Source organism: Apodemus sylvaticus, chromosome 10 (genome assembly GCF_947179515.1).
Source record: "Apodemus sylvaticus chromosome 10, mApoSyl1.1, whole genome shotgun sequence".
Lineage (NCBI taxonomy): Eukaryota > Metazoa > Chordata > Mammalia > Rodentia > Muridae > Apodemus > Apodemus sylvaticus.
Genome location: NC_067481.1, coordinates 63,152,106 through 63,173,910, shown reverse-complemented (window position 1 = coordinate 63,173,910; position 21,805 = coordinate 63,152,106).

Below are 21,805 nucleotides of genomic sequence, written 5' to 3'. Positions count from 1 at the left end.
CTGCTCAGCAATGGCGGTCACTTAGTGTTGTCCTTCCCATCTTCTGGAAACATTTCCGTTTCCCTCACTCGGTGTTCATTAGGTTTTCCTTCTCTGGATTTTCTCCCTTTTCTGACCGATTAAAGTGTTCAAATGTCTGGGACTACGTTCTCTCTGCTCAGTCACTCATCTGATTCTACCAGCAGTGAGCAGAGAAGGCTCTCACTGAACCTTTCCTCTGGACTACCAAGGACACATTTAAATGCTCATCTCTATTTACACTTATAATGAACATCTTATAGTTAATTTCATTAGAATATTTGGTTATTCTTCACCAAACAATTCCTACTTCCTACAGCGTTCCCTGTCTCTTTGACCTTATCTTCAGAATATATGTTGAATTCAATAATTAATGGTTCGAACCATAATATTTATGGGCTCCTTGATTGGTTGGAGACTATGGATCTGTTGCTTCTTAGCTCTGAACTTACTGTTTTATACTCTGTAGTTCAGGGGCCCAGAGTGGGTTCTCCTCCCTCCTTGGCCTCCCAGGAAGTTCTCCCAAAGAATGAAGGAAGAAAGGACGGACTACCAGGAAACTAAAAATTTCTGTGTCTCCATGGATTCATTAGTGTGGCATGTGTTAGCATTTCTATCATGGAAGGAGAGATAAGTATATTCCTGCCTCTAGAAATTTCTTGGACAAGATGGCACCTAGGGTAGACAGAGGATGACAGTCACAGTATTTCCAAATGTTACAGAAGTGGGTGGCACTGCCAAGATTTCCAATCTTGAATCATTTGAACAGTTTCTGATCTTTTGAGAGCCCCTCCCCCATGCTTTCTTCTGATGTTTTTTTTACTCCTGAAACCCCTCCTTCATGAAGTAACTGGGTGGGTTTCTCTTTCCTTGGTGGTTTTGACTAGTTGTCACTGATACTTTCAGAATGCACGATGACCTTTATTAGTCCCTCGTTCAAAACTCTCCAGAGAATGAAATTCAAAGCCAGTATAATCCTCTATAAGCCCTGTATGTCCTGGCCTCTGGATGTGCCTCTTCCTGTAGGATTTGCCCACGTAATGAGTTTTAGCCAGAATGGCTTCCTTGCTGGTCACACTGACCACTTGGGCACATTCCTATCCCAAGGCTTTTTGGCACTCTGTGTCCTTTGTCTGGAGTATCCAGCTAACTTTCTCAATTTTGTAGCTTACACAATAGCCTGTGAGTTGGAGCTCATCAGAGGCACTTTTTGGTGAAGCAATTGGCAAGGCCCTCCCACCCTTCACCTCTGCTCTGCCCCTGTTAAAGTCAAACCACACAGCACAGCACTCTGTTTGAAGGTTTCATGCTTGATGCTGGTGGACAGCAGCTGAGAAAGTATAAGAGAATCAGGCATCTAATGTTACAAAACAAATCAGGACCCTGCACCCTCAAACTCAGAGTCACCTGTGCCGAAGGTCAGTGTCTAGCCCTGTGGAGCAAAGTTGAAATCAACTCAAAGTTCACCTTAGGCTGGTTATCTTTCTTTATCTGATCTGAGAGTCACCAATTTTAAATTCTTGCGTTAATAAGCATTGTATGAGCATGAGTTATATAAATCGAGGCATGTATTGTGCTGTGAACTAAGGAATAAAAGTCATGAAATTCTAGTGTGAACTGGAACAGGAATCCATATTATCACAGGCAAGTTGGTCAGAGTGACAACAAGCTGATTTTCTTCCCGAGAATGAAACTGAAGGTTTCCTGAAGAACACACCAGCACGGTGGTACACACACCTTTAACCCCAGCACTCCAGAGGCAGAGGCTGGCGGTCTCTGTGATTTCAAGGCCAGCCTGGTTTACACAGAGTTCCAGGGCAGCCAGTGTTATGTAGTTAGACCTTGTCCCAGAGAATAAACAAACAGAATACTGCGCATAGTCACTGAAAGTTTGACTCTTCATTGTCTCTTGAATATTTACCTTATTAGAGAAATCAATTGTCTTGGGGTTTTTATTACAGTGATAAAACACTGTGACCAAAGGCAACTTGGGGAGGAAAGGGTTTATTTCAGCTTACACGTCCACATCACAGTCCATCAGTGAGGAAAGTCAGGACCGGAACTCAAACAAGGCAGGAATCTAGAGGCAGGAACTGAAGGAGAGGTCAGAAGGAGAGTCGCTCAGGGGCTTGTTCCCCAAGGCTTGCTCAACCTGCTTTTTTATAGCACGCAGGAGAGTTGCACCTCCCACAGTGAACCGGGTTCCCTTCAGAGCCTCTTCAGGAGGGAAGAGTACTCTGTCCTGAGTACAGCAACTACTTCTGACTCTGTAGATCAGGCTGGCCTGGAACTCACAGAAATCTGCCTGCCTCTGTCTCTGAGTCCTGGGACTAAAGGTGTGCACCGACACACCCAGTTTAGGACAGGGATCTTAATAAAGAGACATAAAATTGAGATTGTGTGCATAAACTTTCAGCTCCTAACCTTTGATCACCTTTTCTGTTTCATAACCCTTTGAGCTTGCCTAATCAAAATAGATTATTTTCTTATCTTCAATTTGATTTGTTCAGAGACTAAATCTTGTGGTAGATTACATTGACTGTAGAAGACTCACTTTATGATGGCACCATTAACCTTTAAACGCCTTTCCTTTAAACACCAATCTCTAGACCAGTGAACCAAGAGGAAGAGTCCATTGAAGGCAACTTACTCAGATCCTTACACGTACTCTTCCAACCCATATATACCTGGCTTTCCACAGAACAAGTCTGCAAGCATGCTATAACCAAGGACACAGTTCGAAGACAGTGTGAACATCAGAAATAGATTCAAGTACAGCAGAGCCTCTGGAACTATCAGACTGGAAATTTAAAATAATTGATTAGCATGCTCAGGGGAAAACATTAACACATTAAGGTAAACCTACAGATGAGAACATTTTTTTGAGATGTATTTTAAATTTTTAATTATTTTAATTTTTAATTATGTGTATATATGTGTTTCTGCATGTCTAAATATACATGTAAATGCACTCGATCCACCAAGGCCAGAAGGTGTCAGACCCCTTGGACCTGGAGTTACAGGTAATTGTGACATGGGTGCTAGGGACCAAACTTAGGTCCCTTGCAGGAGCGACGTGCACTCTTAACTGCTCAGTCATCTCTCCAAGCTCCAGATGAAAGCACTGAAAAGCCAGCTGTGGCAACACCAGTAACTGGAAGATTAAAGCAGAAGATTGTGAGTTTGAGGACAGCGTAGGATACATAGTGACACCCTGTTTCAAAGCCAAAAAAAAAATTAAAACGCATTTGGTGATCCATACACTGCAGGGCCCAACCCATTGTGGGCGGTGCCATCCCTGGACTAGTGGTCCTGGGTTCTATAAAAAAAAAAATCAGGCTGAGCAAACCAGTGAGCAGCACCCTCCATGGCCTCTGCGTCAGCTCCCGCCTCCAGCTCCTTACCCTGCTGAGTTCCTGCTCTGACTTTCTGTGGTGATGAACTGTGATGTGGAAGCGTAAGCTGATTAAGCCCTCTCCTCCCCAGCTTGCTTTTTGGTCATGGTGTTTCGATGTAGTTATAGAAACCCTGAGTAAGATACATTCCGAAGAAACAAAAGAGATAGTTTATTCAGGACTTGAATATGAGTGACTTCGGCCTGGGACACAGATTCAGGTCTCTCAGATGCCATGACCCAGAGAGGGAGCAGTTTTGTAAAGGTTTTATAATAACAGAACAAAACCATAAATCAACACACTTTATGAATACTTTGGTATGCTCCTCTGGTAGAGGGGTTACAGTAAAGTGGGGGGAAACTCTGTTCTAGGCCTCACGTGCACTTTGGTGGGATTCGTAGCCTTTGGTTTGTGGGAACTAGCAGTTGGTGTCTTCATTCCAAAGGATGTACCTGACGGCCACAAAGATGTCAGGTGATGCACAGAGGCAGGGAATACAAGGCTATTAAGGGGTCTAAAGATGGCCCCCCAGTGATTTGCCTATGGTAAAGCATTGCAACCTCTCTACATCATTGATGTTCGAGTCAGCCAACCTCTGTAGTCACAGCTTCTTCCCCAGAATTCTCATTTACAGAAAGCCGAGGAGAAAAGACACCCAAACTTGTATTCAAGCTGTCAACATTTGCTAGCACACAACAGTAAAGGACAAGGCTTCTGTTGGTAGGCTTGCCTTGTGCTCCTTACCGAGAAGAAAATAGTGCACATTGGAAATGCAGTCACAAGGCGAGAAAATGATAGGAAGACAAAGAAGAGAAAGACTAGTGTGGGTCCCACCCACACATCTAGTGCCAAGAAGAGAGGAAGGTTACAATAGGCTGGAAGGTTGAAGACAGTCAGCGGCACACTGGCAAGCACAGGCTCACAAGCAGACCTGTACTCACTGAAGTTAGGCACACACAGGTCTTCATAGGCTGGCTGGCAAAGACAGAGCAAAGGCAAAGGGCTTGACCCCAAAGTCCCACTTATACAGAAATCACACAGTAGGACCATTCTGCCAGAAATGGCTAGATAACCGATGCCGTCATTGCTTACTTTGAAATTCTCTGCACCAGCTCTAGCTGACTCATGCAGGACATCTGTGTCAGTACCATGATGTCTAAACATAAACTGGCCCATATGGACTCCTGCTCCAAATGTGCAGGAAGTGGAAGGAGTCTGGGCATAGACTCTCTCCAGCCGAAAGTCAAGAATTTCAGCGCCGTTAACATTCTCAGTGATGACTGCCAATAGAGAGATGATACTCGGTATAGAAAGAAGAATGTTAACATAGGGGGGAGGCAGTAAAGCCTGAACCCAGATGGCCTTTCAATATGACTAAACATTTGTTTACAGGTGGGTTTTTTTTTTTTTTTACTTGCTGTGCAGCCTTTACTTTATCCGCTAAGCTACATCAGGAACCACCCCCACAATCTCATTTACAAAAAAGAAAAAGTTCCTTAGCAACCCTTTGAGAAGTAACACCAGAAGCCACCCAAAGCAGTATAATACTGCTACTGTGAAGGCAACTGCAGACTGATGTGTGAGTCTGATCCTGGAACCCAGGTGGTAGAAGGAGACAACCGATTCCTGTAAGCTTTTTTTTTTTTTTTTTTTTTTTGACCTCTACCTACAGGACACACACACACTGTAGAAGATAAAGGAAAAGAAAACAAATAAAAAATAAGATAAATGTTAACCCAGCCATACCTTTCCAAAATAGTTAAAAACATGGGAATAAAAAAATGCTTTTGTCAATGGTAAGAGGAGAGAGACACAACTCCACAGTGCCTCACTGGTCTGAGGAGTTCTCTGAGATTATCAGGGACTGTGACTCCAGCCAGGCCGAGGTTTGTGGCTTCAACACTGGAAGGGATTTCAGGACTAGCCAAGTTTCAGTGAAGAAAAGTTGGTGGTGTTATTAATGATTTCAATACAGGCTAAAGCGTGAGGATTAGAGGCTCTCAGAAGAAAGAAAGCGTGAGGCCCCTGAGTGGGAGCACAGGCTTCTTAAGAAGCAAGCCACTGTCTCAGCACTTGTTAGACTCACCATTTCAATGGCTTTTCAGTCACAGCGCTAAAGGCTGCTAAGGAAGCTGAGCGCTGCCCCACATGCTAAGCGGTTTATGGGGTTACTATGGAGCCCCCTTGGATGGGGTTAGAGTCTGATAATGTAAAATTGGAAGCCACTGAAATCGAACAAGGATTGGGTACATATAATTTATCTGTAAATGAGGCTTCTGGTGGCTTCCTAGAACATTCCAGGTTTATGGCTAGGAAGGGAGAAAAGCCTTAAGCGACTGTGCTGGAATTCCTGCCTCTCTGCGGCCACAAGCATTAACTGGAACCGAGATGGGGCTCAGTCTGCTTGTGTTTCCCCAGTTCTCTGCCTCCCTGTCTTGACTGGCCTACTCTCTTACCATTCTAAAAGCTCCGTATGGAAAACCTACAGTTAACATCATGCAGTCCCCCACTCAGACCTGGGGAACAGTGCTGCCTGCCCACAGCCAATCCTGCATAGCCACGCTCACGGGCCCATCTGATCTCAACACTACCTCACTAAGGCTCTCTTCTCAGGTGAGTCTAGGCTGAATAACGCTGACCACCGCACAATGCCAATCTGAAAATGAAATTAACAAAATAAGCCTGGGTCGGGCCTGCAGCTCACTGGCGGAATATATGCTTAGCACACTCACGGCTGGTGGTGATTCTGGAATATATGCTTAGCACACTCACGGCTGCTGGTGATTACGGAATATATGCTTAGTACTCTCACGGCTGGTGGTGATTCTGTTCTTAGCTTATTAACTAGGTAACCCAGGCTTCCTTTTGAGGGTTCTTAGTCTTGTTAATAAAAAGAATTTAAAAATAACTTAAAAGGAATCCCAAAGACCATTTTGTGGAGGTTAAAAGAAAATAAATGTGCAGACAAGCTGAAAATCCCAGCAGCTACTGGAAGGAGCGGGTTGGGAGGAAAGTGCTGCCTTTTAAATTAGGGGGAGAGGTCAGAGAGAGACTGAGGAGCAGGGCAGGGTGTGCAGGGAAGCATGCATGGGCTTTTGGCTGGTTTCTGAAAAAGAGATAAAGAGAAAAGGAAAAACACACACACACATTTAGTGCTGGGCCACAGATTTGAGTTCAGGGGACACCAAGCTCGAGGCTCTTATGATTCAGGACAAAGGGTTGTGCCAGGACACATGGTAAGGCACAGCAGCGTCTTACCCCCTGTGCTATAGCAGACTAGCCGCTGCACCTCCCTCTTCCCTGCTTTATTTGGAGCTGATCATACAGATCTTCTAGTAAACCTTCCTCCCCACTCACCCCCTGTCTCAGACCTCACTCCAGCAGACTTTCGCCAAGCCTTCCAAGAAGTTGGCCAGCTAAACAAATAGATGAGCTTCAGATCTTCCCTTCCCCTCCTCCCCCCAAATCCACTCTCCTAGTCTCATCCCCAGCTCTACCCGCTGAGGCCTCTTCACAACATAGGCTCCCTTCTCCACCCCCAGCCCCCACAGGACTAAGCAGATCCTGGTGGAGCACCTACTTTCCTTCCTCTTGTGCATCGTTCAGCTCGTTCCCACTCCTAAGTATCAGCTTCCAATGCCTAGAAACACAGTGTACCCAGAACCCTCTGTGCCCACACCTACCAGGACCCCTAGCAATCACCACACAGCAACCACACCCTCCTTAAAAAACAAGAGTGGGCAACAGAAACCAAGAAAGAGAACACCCATTCAACAAAGACAAGAATTACAATCATTCCAAACCCAGACACCTAGATGCCAGCACAGATCTACACAGTAACAGCCAGGACAACACGTCTCCACCAGAGGCCCGCAACCCCACTACGGTGTCCACTACAGCGGGCCCTGAGAATTGCAACATGGCTGAAGCATAAGTTAAAGACCTTAGCAGAGCCTTTTCGAACATGAGAGATGTCCTGAGGAGAAAATGAACAAAGATTTCATAGATTTAAGATTCCATTAAATCTATGAAAATGCAAACAGCGGAAGGAAATGAATAAAACAGTTCAAGACCTGAAAGTGGAAATAGAATCAATATAGAAAACTCAAACCAAGGGAAACCTGGAAATGAAAAATTTAGGAACTTGAATGGGAAATGAGAGGCAAGCTTCACCAACAGAATAAAAGAGATGGAAGAGAAAAGTTTAGGTATGTAAGTTTTACGATTTGTATATGCTTGGCCCAGGGAGTGGCACTACTAGGAGGTGTGGCCTTGCTGGAGGAAATGTGTCACTGTGTGTGTGAGCTTTAAGACCCTCCTTCTAGATGCCTGGAAGCAAGTATTCTGCTAGCAGCCTTCAGATGAAGATGTAGAACTCTCAGCTTCTCCTGCACCATGCCTGTGTGGATGCTGCCATGCTCCCACCTTGATGATAATGAACTGAACCTCTGAATCTGTAAGCCAGCTCCAATTAAATATTGTCCATTGTAAGACTAGCACTGGTTATGGTGTCTGTTCACAGCAGTACAACCCTAACCAAGACAGTAAGACAAGACAGACGATATGGACAGCTTGACCAAAGAAAATGTAAATCTGAAAGAAAATTGGCACAAAACATCCAGGAAATCTGCCACACTATGAGAAGACCAAGTTACAAATAAAAGGAACAGAGAAAGGAGAAGAAACTCAGATTAAAGGCACAGAAAATATTTTCTACAAAAATCATAGAAGAAAATTTTCCTGACCTAAAGAAAGAGGTGCCTATCAAGGTACAAGAAACATATAGAACCCCAAATAGACAGGACCAACCAGAAAAGAAATTCCCCCTAGCACATAATATCAAAATACTCAATGTCCAGAACAGAGAAAGGAAAAAGCTGCAAAGAAAAAAGACCAAGTAACAAATTAAGGCAGACATATTAGAATAACACTTGACTTCTCACAGGAGACTCTAAAAGGCAAAAGGGCAGATGTTCTATAAACACACACACAGATACCAGCCAAGACTACTATCCCTAGCATAACTTCTAATCACAATAGTTGGAGGAAAAGATAAAAATCAAATTTAAGTAGTATCTGTCTATAGAGATATTTGCTTGACCATTTTCATTGTTGTTCTATTTATAATAGACAGAAGCTGGAACAACCTAGATGACCACCAACAGACGAATGATAAGGAAAATGTAGTACATAGACACAATGGAACATTACTCTGCCATTAAAAATAATAAGTTCACAAAATTTACAGGTAAATGGATGGAACTAGAAAAAAGCATCCTTCGTGAAGTAACCCAAACCCAGAAAGTCAAATATGATATTCACTCACTTATATGAAGATGTTAGATATTAAGTCAAAGATAGACAAGCTACAATCTGTAGAACCACAGAGACTAAGTATAGAGTAAGGGGATGGGGGAGGGACAGATCTCCCTAGGAAGGGGGAACAGAATAGATAGTTGTAGCTGGATGATGGTGGAGTTAAGTGGAAAGTCAGTTGAATGGTGTTTTGCTGGGGCAAACCCATGAAAGTGGACAAAGGTGTGAAAGGCTCTGGCAGACTCGTGAAGGAATGTTTCACTGAAGCAGACACAGGAGAGAGGATGTTCTGCTAAAGCAAGCACATGAAAGGATGTGTGGTGAAGGATTCTTTGTTACTGACACACATGTATTGGTCCACCTTGCATTGTGTAGTTGAGCTGCATTTATCAGGATTCCATAGAGAGAAACACACCAAGAAACTTCTGGTGGTGTACTACAGTTTCTTGCCACTTCTGCTGACTTAGGCTGAGTTGTGTGCTGAGGTAAGAGCCGTGCTGAGGCAAGGCACACAGAGGACACGTGGTGTTTGAAGGGTATAAATAGGACTCCATGGAGTGACGGAGACAGAGCTTGACTTGCTGGTCCAACTAGCTCTGCAATGCTTGTGGGTCTCGCATCATTGCTGGTCTTCCCTTCTCTGAGAGAGGCACAGCAGAGAACTTCTGGTGTTCCGGCTGGGCCTTCTTGCTGACTCGAGGCAAGACTAAGGCCTGGCTGTCTCTACTAGGTTGTGTCACTGCTGTTGCTAACCTGACTCTACTGAACTAGACTGCTAGTGTATCCGTGAAGCATTTGCGAGTGGATCGAGCTGCCGCTGCTGACCTGTGGACTGAACTGATGATTTCCAGACAACACAGATGGGAGGTTCTCCAAAGACCTTTCTAAACAGGACCACTCCCCTCTTTCCTATCCTTCCTTTCGTACTACTTCTGTTGGGTGGTGGGCTACAAGGGAGGTTAAAGCATTTAAGAACTATCACTAAAAATAAGGTTTGAAGTTGGGCAGTGGTGGTTCATGCCTTTAATCCCAGCATTTGGGAGGCAGAGGCAGGTATAGTTGGAGGCCAGCCTGGTCTACAGAGTGAGTTCCAGGACAGCCAGGACTATATAGAGAAACCCTGTCTCAAAAAACAAAACAAAACAAAACAAAAAAAAAAGCTTTGAAAAAAATTAAAGCTACAGTGGGGACTGGAATAGAAGAATCAGCCAGGGAGAGAGAGAAAGAGAAGGGGATGAGCGAGAGAATGTGGGGGAGGGACAACTAAAACTAAGGCCATCTGAGAAGCCATATGGGAATCTAATATATATAGAAGCTTCCTACGTTATAGACATTTATAAAGGCAATCTAATGAAATCAACAAATTATGGGGGAGACAGAATCCCAACTAGACATCTTTCATTACCAAATGAAGCTTCATTTCTGGAAATGCATTCCATCTAATCAAGTTGCTGGCCGAAGGAGTCCCACAGCAACCCCCAAACAACCCAGGAGGTTCCAAATGCCTGGAACCGTGTAGGTTGCTCTCCACAAACTGATGGCAAGACGCTACTGCTGAAAATAACATCCGCACAACTCATTCATCTCAGAGAACTAGAGCTGGTGCCTACCTAGAGCCTCTACCCCTACTTGCTAGTGTTCTTGGTACTAGACAGTACTCTGCAGTCTACCAACGGAGAAATGTAAACACCAACCCAGCTACAAACCCTTCCATAGTGACCTGCCTGAATGACATGTTAGTGTAATGGTGGCCCAATGCTCCTGGGAAGAACCAACCAATCTCTGATTTGACTTAAGGCCTACTCCATGTGATGGAACCCATACCCAATGGTGCTTGAGTGGCCCAAAACCTTAGACTATATAACTCAGGAACCTAGGGGGAAACCAAATACTACTGTTCTACAAAAGAAGCACGGCAGTAGATAGACTCCTAATGATATTCTGCTGGGCTCACAGATCAGTACCTTGCTCAGCCATCTTCAGAGAAGCCTCCTCCTATAGCAGATGGGAGCAAATCCAGAGACCCACAGCCAGACAATAAGCAGGGACTGAGTGAGGCTCAGGGAACCTGTGGGAGAGGAGGCAACCCAAGTGTGAGAGCTAGAGGGTAAAGGACACCTAGGACAGGGCCTTCTAACCGCAGGACTGATGCAACTATGAACTCACAGAAACTGAGGCAGCACGTGCAGGGTCTGCAGGACTGACCCACCAGATAGGGTCCTAGAGCTGAAGAAGTGGACCCATGCCCCATCCCTAAGCCAGACGCTATCTGCATGTAATAACTGCTTGCAAATAAAAAATTAACTTCTTCCAAGGGAGACTACTCCTAAGGGTAGGCTGCATGCCCAGAGGTGGGTAGCCAACAGAAAAACATTCAGTGACATCTTTGGGAGTTCTTTGACTCATAATGTCATACCAGGGCCTTTTGGGGTTTTTTTTGTTTTGTTTTGTTTTGTTTTGATTTGATTTGGTTTTTTCGAGGCAGGGTTTCTCTGTATAGCCCTGGCTATCCTGGAACTCACTCTGTAGACCAGGCTGGCCTCGAACTCAGAAATCCACCTGCCTCTGCCTCCCAGAGTACTGGGATTACAGGCGTGTGCCACCACCGCCCAGCTGCCTTTTGGTTTTGAATTTTATTTTTACTCTTTATTTTTTCCCTTACAGGTTTTGCATATATACTTTGGAAAAAAAATATATATATAAAAGTCTTACAGTTTTGTGTTCTTGTGGGATTTCTGGATGTGCAACGAGTGTGCATCCTTGTGTCTATATCTGTTTCTTGTACCTTTTCCCCCTTCTTATTTGTTTGTCCATATTCCAATTAGTTTCTTTTTCTTTTATCTTCTTATATTTTTTAAAATTATTATCCCTTAGATGCCCATCTGTTTTCTGATGAGAGACACAAATGGGTTGGGTTTAGATGGGGGAGGGAGAGGAACTGGGAGGAGTAGAGGGAGGGAAAACCGTCATCAGGATATATCGTACGGGGAAATCTACTTTCCTTTTTTATCTCCATAATATTTTTATTGATTATTTGGGAATTTCCTCCCACCCCACTCCCTAAAAGAAGAAAACAACAAAAAACAACTCTAATCTCTGTTGCCATACACTCAGTGGAGCGCAGCCACACTCCTGGTGGCCAGCCCGTTAAAGAAAGCTGGGACCTTTCCTACCTGCTACCCATGGTGGAGAGCTACACTGCAAGCATCCTTACCACAATTTTTAAAAGTTCTCTTCAACAGCTTTCTGTCTAGGTTCTTGCTTTAAAAAAAAAAAAACTATTTTAAATAAAAGAAAAGGTTACTTAAAAAAAAAAGAAAATAAAGAAGAGGCATTTCCAAGAATGGAAGTGGGCTATGAATCGAGAAGGGAAGCCCCTCCCCCCCCTCCAAGTGCTGGCTGCGAGGCACCGAATGCTTTCAGAAGGACATTTCTCTCACAGAGCATGGCCTCTCCATGTGACCGGCTTTTCTTGCTCAGGCTCTTGGCAAATGAAACCCAGGAGAGGAGGAGCCCCCGGGTTCCTCTGCTGACTGGCTTTCAGCTGACAATCTTGATACTTCAGCCTGTGGTTCCCACTCTCTTCTCACAAGCACATACACACCCGCACCCGCACAGGTGAGCACACACACAATTCTGCTTTCAGTAACACTGAAGAGAGGGAACGTAGGGAAGAACTAGATGAGGATGAGAATACTTGTAGATTACAACATCGAGACACTTACGATCTAAGTGTTGACTAATAGGGAAGATGTGTTGTTACTGGCATGCCTGGAAGGAATGACATATCTTTGTGTTTCTTTGTTTGTATCTTTGGTTGGTTGGTTGGTTTGGTTTGGTTTGCCCAATAGGGTTTCTCTGTGTAGCCTTGTATGTAACCCTGGCTGGCCTGGAACTCACTCTATAGACCAAGCTGGCCTCAGACTCACAGAGATTTTCCTGCCTCTGCCTACCGCATGCTGGGATGAAAGCCACATGTCACCACCATCCAGCTTGAATGAGGGATTGTGCCTCTCTCCCCCAGGGCATTGCAATTATTCTGGAAAGGAGAAAGATAAAAGCCTGAATTAGCCAAAGGGAAAACTTTTCTTCTGGAAAGAGAGTTGAGTAAGAACACAATGCTCAACGGTGAGCACATGTTGAGCAGGGTCACGCTTGGAGCAGGATTGATTAAATATGCATATTTCTTGCCTTTCTTGACCCCTGTGATAGAACCCTGAAGATGAGTTGGGTATGGGGATCGACGGACCTGTCTTCATAATGGGGTCCCATTGAGTAAATTACCCTTTTCTGGTAACTTGGCCTTTAATTGGCTTATTGAGGACAGGTGGCTGAGCTTGGCCTCTTCAAGGCTGCCTGTGTCTCAGGATCTGACCCCGACACTATTAACATTTTTGGCAACCCTAAAGGGACAAAAGGGACATGTCTGGATGTCTTCTGCTTGCAGCAGCTTGATCCCCATTGAAGAGGAAAGATTGGAAAAACCCCAGCAGCTGAGGGAGTAATGCTATCCGAACTGCAAAGAAGAGATAAAGCTGCCTTTGTTCACAGATCACATAATAGGCAGTGTAGAAATCAGAAAGCCCATTGTCCCAACTAGCTGGGAGGCTGACGAAGGTGGCAGGTCTCAATTGTCAGGGCTCCAGAGGGCCACTGAGGTGGACTGCCCTTTGGGGGTAAATGAATGATTAAGGCCGTAGAAAGACAACCTGGTAGGGACTGTGAGGAGCATTCAGAACCACGGGTCTAAGCTGGAGTTCCTTCTCACAGGTTTCAGACATGGAGGTCTCATACCATGTAGTTGATAATTGCCCATAGTGTACGCTTACATGCTTGCAGGTAGGCTGTCTGATTCCCAGGCAGCAGTGAAAGGGGGAAGGGTCGGTGGTTTGTCTTGGTAGTGTGTGTGTGTGTGTGTGTGTGTGTGTGTGTGTGTGTGTGTGTGTGATCTGCAGCCTAAAGTACTTGGTAATCTTCCTTTGGGAAGCCAGGATTACAGAGTCACTGACAGCCAAAGGACGGTGATTGCTTTCTTTTTTCTATCTTTTTTCCTTTCAGCTTTTTGAGGCAGGGTTTCTCTGTATAGCCCAGGCTGTCCTGGAACTCACTCTGTAGACCAGGCTGGACTCAAACTCAGAGAGCAACCTGCCTCTGCCTCCCCAGAGCTCAGATTAAAGGCCTGTGCCACCACCACCTGGCTTCTTAGCCCTTCTTCTCCAGCATTTATGAGGACAGAGGAAGAGGCTACTGAAGACGAGAATGAGTCCCTATCCCAAACCTAACAGAAATATGGTGAATTCAAGGCTAGGCAATTTGGTGAGATTCTCTGTCTACAAATAGAGAAAGAGAAAAAAATCTAAAAGACCAAAAACATCTCTGGCATCAATGGTTAATTACACAAGTTTGCAGGATACAAGCTTAGTATAGAAAGGTCCCTCGTTCTATATCAGCATCAAAGCATTTGAAATTAGAATAAGAAGGAATAGAAAGAATAACTAGGAACATGACAAATGAAAATGCAAAAACCTTAGCTCTCATCTTAAAGGGAATACGAGAGAATTTATTCTTGAGCTATTTTGAGTGAGCACGGCCCAGGAACACAGAGCTGGGTTACCCCAAATCCACGTGGAACCCGTCTCATGAAGTTTTGTAGTTTTACCAAAGAAATTCATAAGTAGAGGCAAATTTAAGATACATTGGTAGGTACGCCAGAGAGGTGCCTACAGCAAGGTGGGGAAGCGTTCCCAAGCCTCAGATGTTCCCTGATGACATTCTTAGCTTTTGGGTTGGTGTGGAAAGTAGTGTAATCCCTTCCTCCCTCTGCTCACTAGAGTGTAATCAGGAAGGCACAACCCTACTGGTCACCTTTCCTACAGTGACTCATAGTCGTCTTTTTCTCAATAAAAACAGCATATGGGCTCATCTCTACCTTTTTACATCTTGTTTATTTTAAAACTTTATCAGGCAAGCTTGACTGAGTAATTTTCTACTATAGAGTGGGCTCTTGGCCAAGTCGGGCTGGGGAGAGCTGAATCAGGAGGTAGTCACAGTATCTAGTATTTTCTGTTTATTTGTATCTGGCTTGAGGCAACTTTGAAACCAAGTGATCAGATTTTACTTTTTATAGGTAATACATTTTATGACACCATCTGTCCTTTGTTGAGACTGGCCATTTGGGGTAAGATGCCATTTGTCATTAGGTGTTAGGCCGTAATTATTTCTGTAAAGCACCGCAAGCCAGCGGTGAGGGTATAACTGTTAGGGATTGAGACCTCTGCTTTTCATTTTTGGCCTTTTTGTCTTTATCTTTCCTTGAAGAGATCAGGAAGCTCAAATCACTAACAAATGACAGAGGTATTGTTTCAGAACCGCTTTAGAGTTAAGAATGGGCATCAAGGAGACCTGGTTGTCGTTACAAATCTGTCACCGGTTAGAGGACTAGAGGACCGTGTCCTTGCTTTTTTTCCCTTTGCTATGATAAAATACTCTGCTCAAAGCAACTGAAAGAAGAGGCAGTTTGTTCTAGCTCACAATTCAAGGCACAATCCATCATCTCAGTGAAGTCAAGGCACCAAGAGCTTGTAGCAGCTGCTCACATTGAATTCCCAGTCAGGACACGGAAGTGAATATATTCATCCTCTCTCACTTTCTCTACTCTTGTACAGTCCAGGATCCCCTTTGTAGAGAATGGTGCTACCCACAGTGGTCAGGTCTTCCCATCTTAAGTAATGCGGTCACAGACATGCCCACATGCCAACCTAATCTAGATAATCCCTCACTGAAATTCCCTTCTCAGACGATTCTAGACCTTGTCATTTTAACATTAATGCTAACTACCAAGGATCTATATGGCATAAAAAAGCTTGAGCCACATTTTCAGAGCGAGGCAATGTGATTATTGTACGAGGTTGGAGGCTGAAGTGAAGCATTGATCGGAGGTCCAGGGGACCTCAAAGGTAGGAGCCAGGCGTTGGAATTAAGCATAATGGTTGTTATTCTGGAGACAACACCTTCTGGAGCTCAGTGGTCTCAATCTAAAGGAGAGCCACCACATGAGAAGGTTAAGCAGGCAAAAGCCAAAGACACAGAGCAGAATTAAAAACAAAAAAGGCCGACAGAAAGCTATACGGTCATTAGCAGCCTATAAGGTCTAAAGGAGGCACAACCCTGCCAGGGGGGCTGTGCCAAATTTTTATTTTAATTTAGGCTTTCTAGTATTTTGATGTTTTATTTTATTTTTAGGTGATCTTCCAATAATTCTCCTGAAATAATGATTCAGAAGCAGCAATCTTCAAATAAAGAGGGTGCATGTGCTTCCTGGTCCTGCAGCAAGCATATATAGGGAATATATAGGCAGACTAGCTAGAGTTCAGGCTTACCTTCCTGGGTACGCTGTAGAATGAGATATCCCATACTCATTTCTATAGCTTAGGTTCAAATCTGCCAAAAGAGTCCTCTAAGAATTGACCAGTCCTAAGTTTCCCCTCCAACCTCCTACCAGGTTGTCATTAGTGTCCAAGATAAGAAATGCTAGGCATTCCTAAGGTTTTGGTTTAGTTACACATGAAGCAGGAATGTGAAGGTGAGAGTATGTTCTTTAGAATGGACCCAAGATTGGGAGAAGCATTTGGAAGATGGGAAATCTTAAATGCTGACAACCTAGACATCAGGGACAGTCACCACCATCTAACAACACCACTTTGTAGTCAAGAGGACTGGGGGTGGTCAGAGCCACACGGAAAATGGTAGTTTGTCTTCCTGAGGCTCACTCTAGTAGGTGGCCCTTGAATCCACAGATATCATTGGTTTGTCAGTAGAGTGCTAAAATTGGCTCGAATTGAGAAGCTCTGGGGCCTCAGAGATTGAGTCTTTTTTGGCCTTTTTGGCTTGTGTGTGTGTGTGCGCGCGCACACTGACATATACCAGTGGTTGCATATCAAAGGCCATGCTGGCCCCATGATCTCTCAGTCCCTATTCCTAAGTATACATTTCAAAGCCCCCACACTAGCGCTCCAGCTCACAGGCTTCCCTCCCCCAGCATCTCATTCCCCTATTGTATGACATTTCCACACCCTACTTCACTAGCCCTGGCCATGTCCAGTCTACTTATTTTTCTCTCTGTTCCAGCCTCTTCCAGATGCCTCTGGTTGCTCACTCTTTCTTATCCTCAAAAAAAACAAAAACAAAAACAAAAAAAACAAACAAACAAACAAAAAAACAAACCTTCCCCACTAATCATGAAATGGCCGTTTTGATAGTTTCTTTACTGCACCCATCACATACTGTTAGAACCTAGGTAAAATATTAAGGCCTAGATGGAATGTTGGGGCTTATAAAATATTAAGACCTAGGTCAAATGTTAAGGTCTAGGTGGCAGTTACTTGGCTAGCCTGCCATTATAAAGAAACTTTCTCATATGTTTCTTCTCTTAATTACTGGAAAACTTTCTAATGCCAAGATTTATTACATATTCTGCTATGTTCTGTGCACTTGGAAACCAATCACATTAGAAGTCAGTAGAACTGCTTTGTGTAGTTACCTACAATAAGCTCGGACCCAAACCACCAAGCTGCACCTCCTGCACCTATGTATGAGTTTTTATGGTATTTGCTCTTTAAGCTGCCCCTGGGGTGGACTCCAACATAAGAGAGACACCTGCACCAATATAAGAAACTATTTGGAATAAGACTTCCATTTTGAGTAGTGCCAGTAAAGTTTAAGTTCCCAAGACCTCCCTAGAGGTACAGACAACCTACTTGACAGAAAGAAGCATGCACATGGGCACCTGACATCTGGGTTGGAAACTATTTAGTTAATGGGCCCATTTTTCTGGTATGTCGACTGGCTTATAGGTAGCCATTTTGTCCCCTGTGCCAGGGAGTTTTCCTTCATTTCAGTCTGTTGGGAGGTGGGTGGCGGGAACTACTCCCAGCTGGCATGAGGGCATTGTTGCCAGGGCCCAGGAAAGCTGAAAGGCTAGTCAAAGGCTGGGCAATGGGGCATTTATCAGAAGCTCTGATTAGCTGATCCGTTGAAGAGACAGGGAGCAGTCACATCCACCGGACTGGTTTATACCAGCTTTTTATACTGAGCTTTCAGCAAGTTCAGAGTTCAGCAGTTTGCAGCCTGCAGGTGATGCCTGCTTGGAGTCAGCTAAGTGAAAAATCTGTTGAGACAAATACACACTAGAGATAGGGATTAACATTTCCTAGTAATTAGGAAAGGGGAGGAATCCAAAGACCAGGGGGGGAAATCCTATTCTCAGGAACAGACAGGTGCAGAAACTTAGAACTTATCTGGAGTCATTTGATCTGTGTGACAGTGGATCCGAGTCTTATGACTTTTTTGATTCCCTGAAGCTTGCATGAATTTTAAGTTTACAAAAGAGATATTTAGCATTACCATTGTATTGAAATTGACGTTGTAAAAGATCAGTTGACAGGCATCTGTAAAACAGCAGGAGTAGACTCCCGTCTTCAGATCTTAGCAAAACACTACAGCTTTAGGTTAAAAGGCATGAGCATTTTTTTCTGTCCAGAGAGCCAGGTATACAGATTAGACAGAGATGTTTTAGCCTGATGAAAAGCATTTAAAGACTATATACAGAAGACAACCTGAGACAACGTGAAATCTTGTGACTGAGTAGCAAGCAGCCAGTGTACCGTCCAACTCTGAACCTTTGAAACTTCAGGGTAGACAGTACAGAAGGGGAAAGAAATCTGAAACATTTTTATTATTTTTATATGCCTTAAATCATTTTTGAGACCCTCAGAATTTAAGTTTTATATCTTTAAATATTTAAGTACCTCAGAGCAAATTTTTATTTAGTCATTTGCCAATGACAGGAGACATGAATAGGTATTGTTGAGAGGTATTGTTGAGAGCCGTCGTTGGGGACATATCGTTAGTGGGAAGTTACATCTGAAACCTGTTTCTCCTTTGATAAGAAGCCTCAGACCTGTTTGCCCTCTTTTAATAAGAGACCTAGCAGTTTTAACTAACTAGTGAACTGACTAACAAACAAACAAGTTGGTTGATTACATTGGGGTAAAGAGCCAGCTGCCTGCTGTTCCTAGCTGATAAAACTTCAGTTAGTTTAGCAGTCAATATGATCAGAGACTTGAGAAGGATGAATTATAATCTAACTGGCCTGTGTATGAATTAAAATGACAGGCACTAGTACACAGTCCATTACTTAGACAGTTATCCCAGGCTCCCATGGTTTCTACGGCATTGTGGAGCAGAGTCATGAGGGCATTAGGCCCAGGAGTTAAGAGGCTTTTCTGTGGAGGAGGAACATGGGAGACACTGCCCTTACTTTATCTAGGCAAAGTGAGGCAATCAACACTCCAGTGTCCTGCTTGTCTAGTTTGGGCTGGGTCCTAGCAGTGGGTGAGGCATTATGGCAGTATTGCACATTGGTTAGTGCTGCAACAATCCAGGTGGAGGTATTTGTCATTATGCCCATTATCTTCTTGGATACCTTGGGGGTAACTGCTGGGATCTGGGAGTCTTGGCTGTCATAGTAAGTTTAAGCATCTTACATGACATATTCAGCAGATCTCTGGCAAGTTTGAGGGCTAGTGTCTATGTTGCATATCTGAGTTAAAACAATCTGTCTGGTTTTTGTTATTTGATTTAGGTTATACCTTGAAAACATATACAGGAGGCTAAATAAGACTTATTCCTGTAATTAATTACATTAGTACTTAGGATGACTGCAAATATAATTCTGAACATGTTAAAGTATTTGATCTTTTATAAGGTGAGCTATAACTTACGCTTCGTAGTTATTCTTAATGGCTTATAATAAGTTAGTTTTCATAAGACTAGGACTTTACATTATACCCTTGTTAGGTTCAGCCTTAAAATAATAATTTAAGAAGCTGGAGAGATGGCTCAGCGGTTAAGAGTACTGACTGCTCTTCCAAAGGTCCTGAGTTCAAATCCAAGCAACAACATGGTGACTCACAACCATCCTTAATGAGATCTGACGCCCTCTTCTGGGATATCTGAAGACATCTACAGTGTATTTACATATAATAAATAAATAAATCTTTAAAAGAAAATAATAATAATAGCCAGGCGGTGGTGGCGCATGCCTTTAATCCCAGCACTTGGGAGGCAGAGGCAGGCAGATTTCTGAGTTCGAGGCCAGCCCAGTCTACAGAGTGAGTTCCAGGACAGCCAGGGCTACACAGAAAAGACGCTGTCTCAAAAAAAACGAAAACAAACAAAAAATAATAATAATAATAATTTAAAATAGAAGTTCTTCTAGTATCAAAATAAAACATTTATTTCATAAACTCAGTCCATAAAGAGACTGGGAACTTTCCTGATGCTTACATGATATCCCATAGCAGTTTTCTGTATGAGTCAGTTTACCAAAATAGCTAAAGTAACTAAAGCTTAACAACACTATCAAAAGCAAGGCTAGACATATCGGTCTCTGTTAGCCTGAATACACCTTAGGTAGAAAGAATCATATACACATATACATATACATATATATTTTTGGTTTTTTCGAGACAGGTTTTCTCTGTGTAGCCTTGGCTGTCCTGGAACTCACTCTGTAGACCAGGCTGGCCTCAAACTCAGAAATCCGCCTGCCTCTGCCTCCCAAGTGCTGGGATTAAAGGCATGCCCCACCACCACCAAGTAAGAATCATAAACCTGCTGTTGTTTTGGTTTGTTTTTAATGTTTTGGTCACTTCAACCATAACAAATGTTTCGGCTGCTATTTTACAATTGTAATTTTGCAATCACATTGTTACATTTGCAATCATGTAACTATCTGACTTGCAGACAGACCATCCTAGGTTACCCCTGTAGAAAGGTCTTTTGTTCTCCAAAGGGTCATGATCCTTAGGTTGAGAATCTGTTCCAAGTTATCTGTCATACTGCTTAAGGTCATTCTTACTGCATCATAAAATAGGAATTACTTGGTCTTTGTTTAGCTGTGGCCATAGTTTTTTAGGCTTTTATTTACCTATTTGTTAAGATTACATATTAATAGAAACATTATAGTAAAATACCTTATAAACTATAAAATGTCCCATAGACTTATAAGCTTAAATATTTTTAAAAGCTGTTTTTTTAATTATTCAGTTTTTTATTTTTCTGTAAAACTCCAAAACTTTTTCAAAGAAGTTTAAAATTTCTCAACCGTGTGTTTTTGTAACACCAAAATAAAGTACCTCTCATAAGAGTAATGACACAGAGTACAGCCGTAATATTTAGAAGGCAAAACTAAGCTCTGACAGCGCAAATAGTTTAATATCTCTAAAATCAATACTAAGTGGGTCTCTCTTACAAGGTATGGCTGTCAGCAAGGTATATTCTTTATACGAAAACATGCATGTGCAATCATAACACCTCATTAAACAATCATTGTTTTAAATCCTAATTTATTTTTTTTTTTGTAAATATGCTTTTTAAGACAGGACAGGAATTATACAGAAATCTTATCCCAATTTAAAAGCACCTTTGGGATTCTGTTGTCCCTTTGCTCCTACCATGTGTTTGCCCTTAGTCAAAATGGCGCTGAAGCCGAATGACTTCCATCTTCTCTAACCCTAGCAAAGATGTCTGTTAGCCACACAGCTGCCCTCAGTCAAGATGGCAATGAAACCATGACTCTATATCCAGCAAAGGTGACACCAGCCAGTCACGTGTTGTTTATGTCCCAGAATGGAGTCATGCCCTATGGGTTTTAAAAAATTATCTAAGCACGTGCTTTCAATTACCATCCTGAGTAACAAGCTTTAAAATCATTTTGTTACAGGTATTACAGATTTTTAACCATACGCCAATAATGTATATGCTAATAATCCCTTTAGTTTCTAAGCTGGACGCAGACTTAAAAACATGCCTGGGTGTGAAAAAGGATGAGCCATAACCCAATCTCAGAGCCAGCATTTAACAAAGTAAAATGGAACAAATCAACATTTAAGCTCACCGGGTCAAACAGGCAGTGCCCGGCTTTAACAGTAGCAGCTGAACAATTGTCAAGATGCACAGAGCACAGTGTGCTCACACATTCAAGGGAAATCAGTCAGTAAACAAGCAAGCAGTGG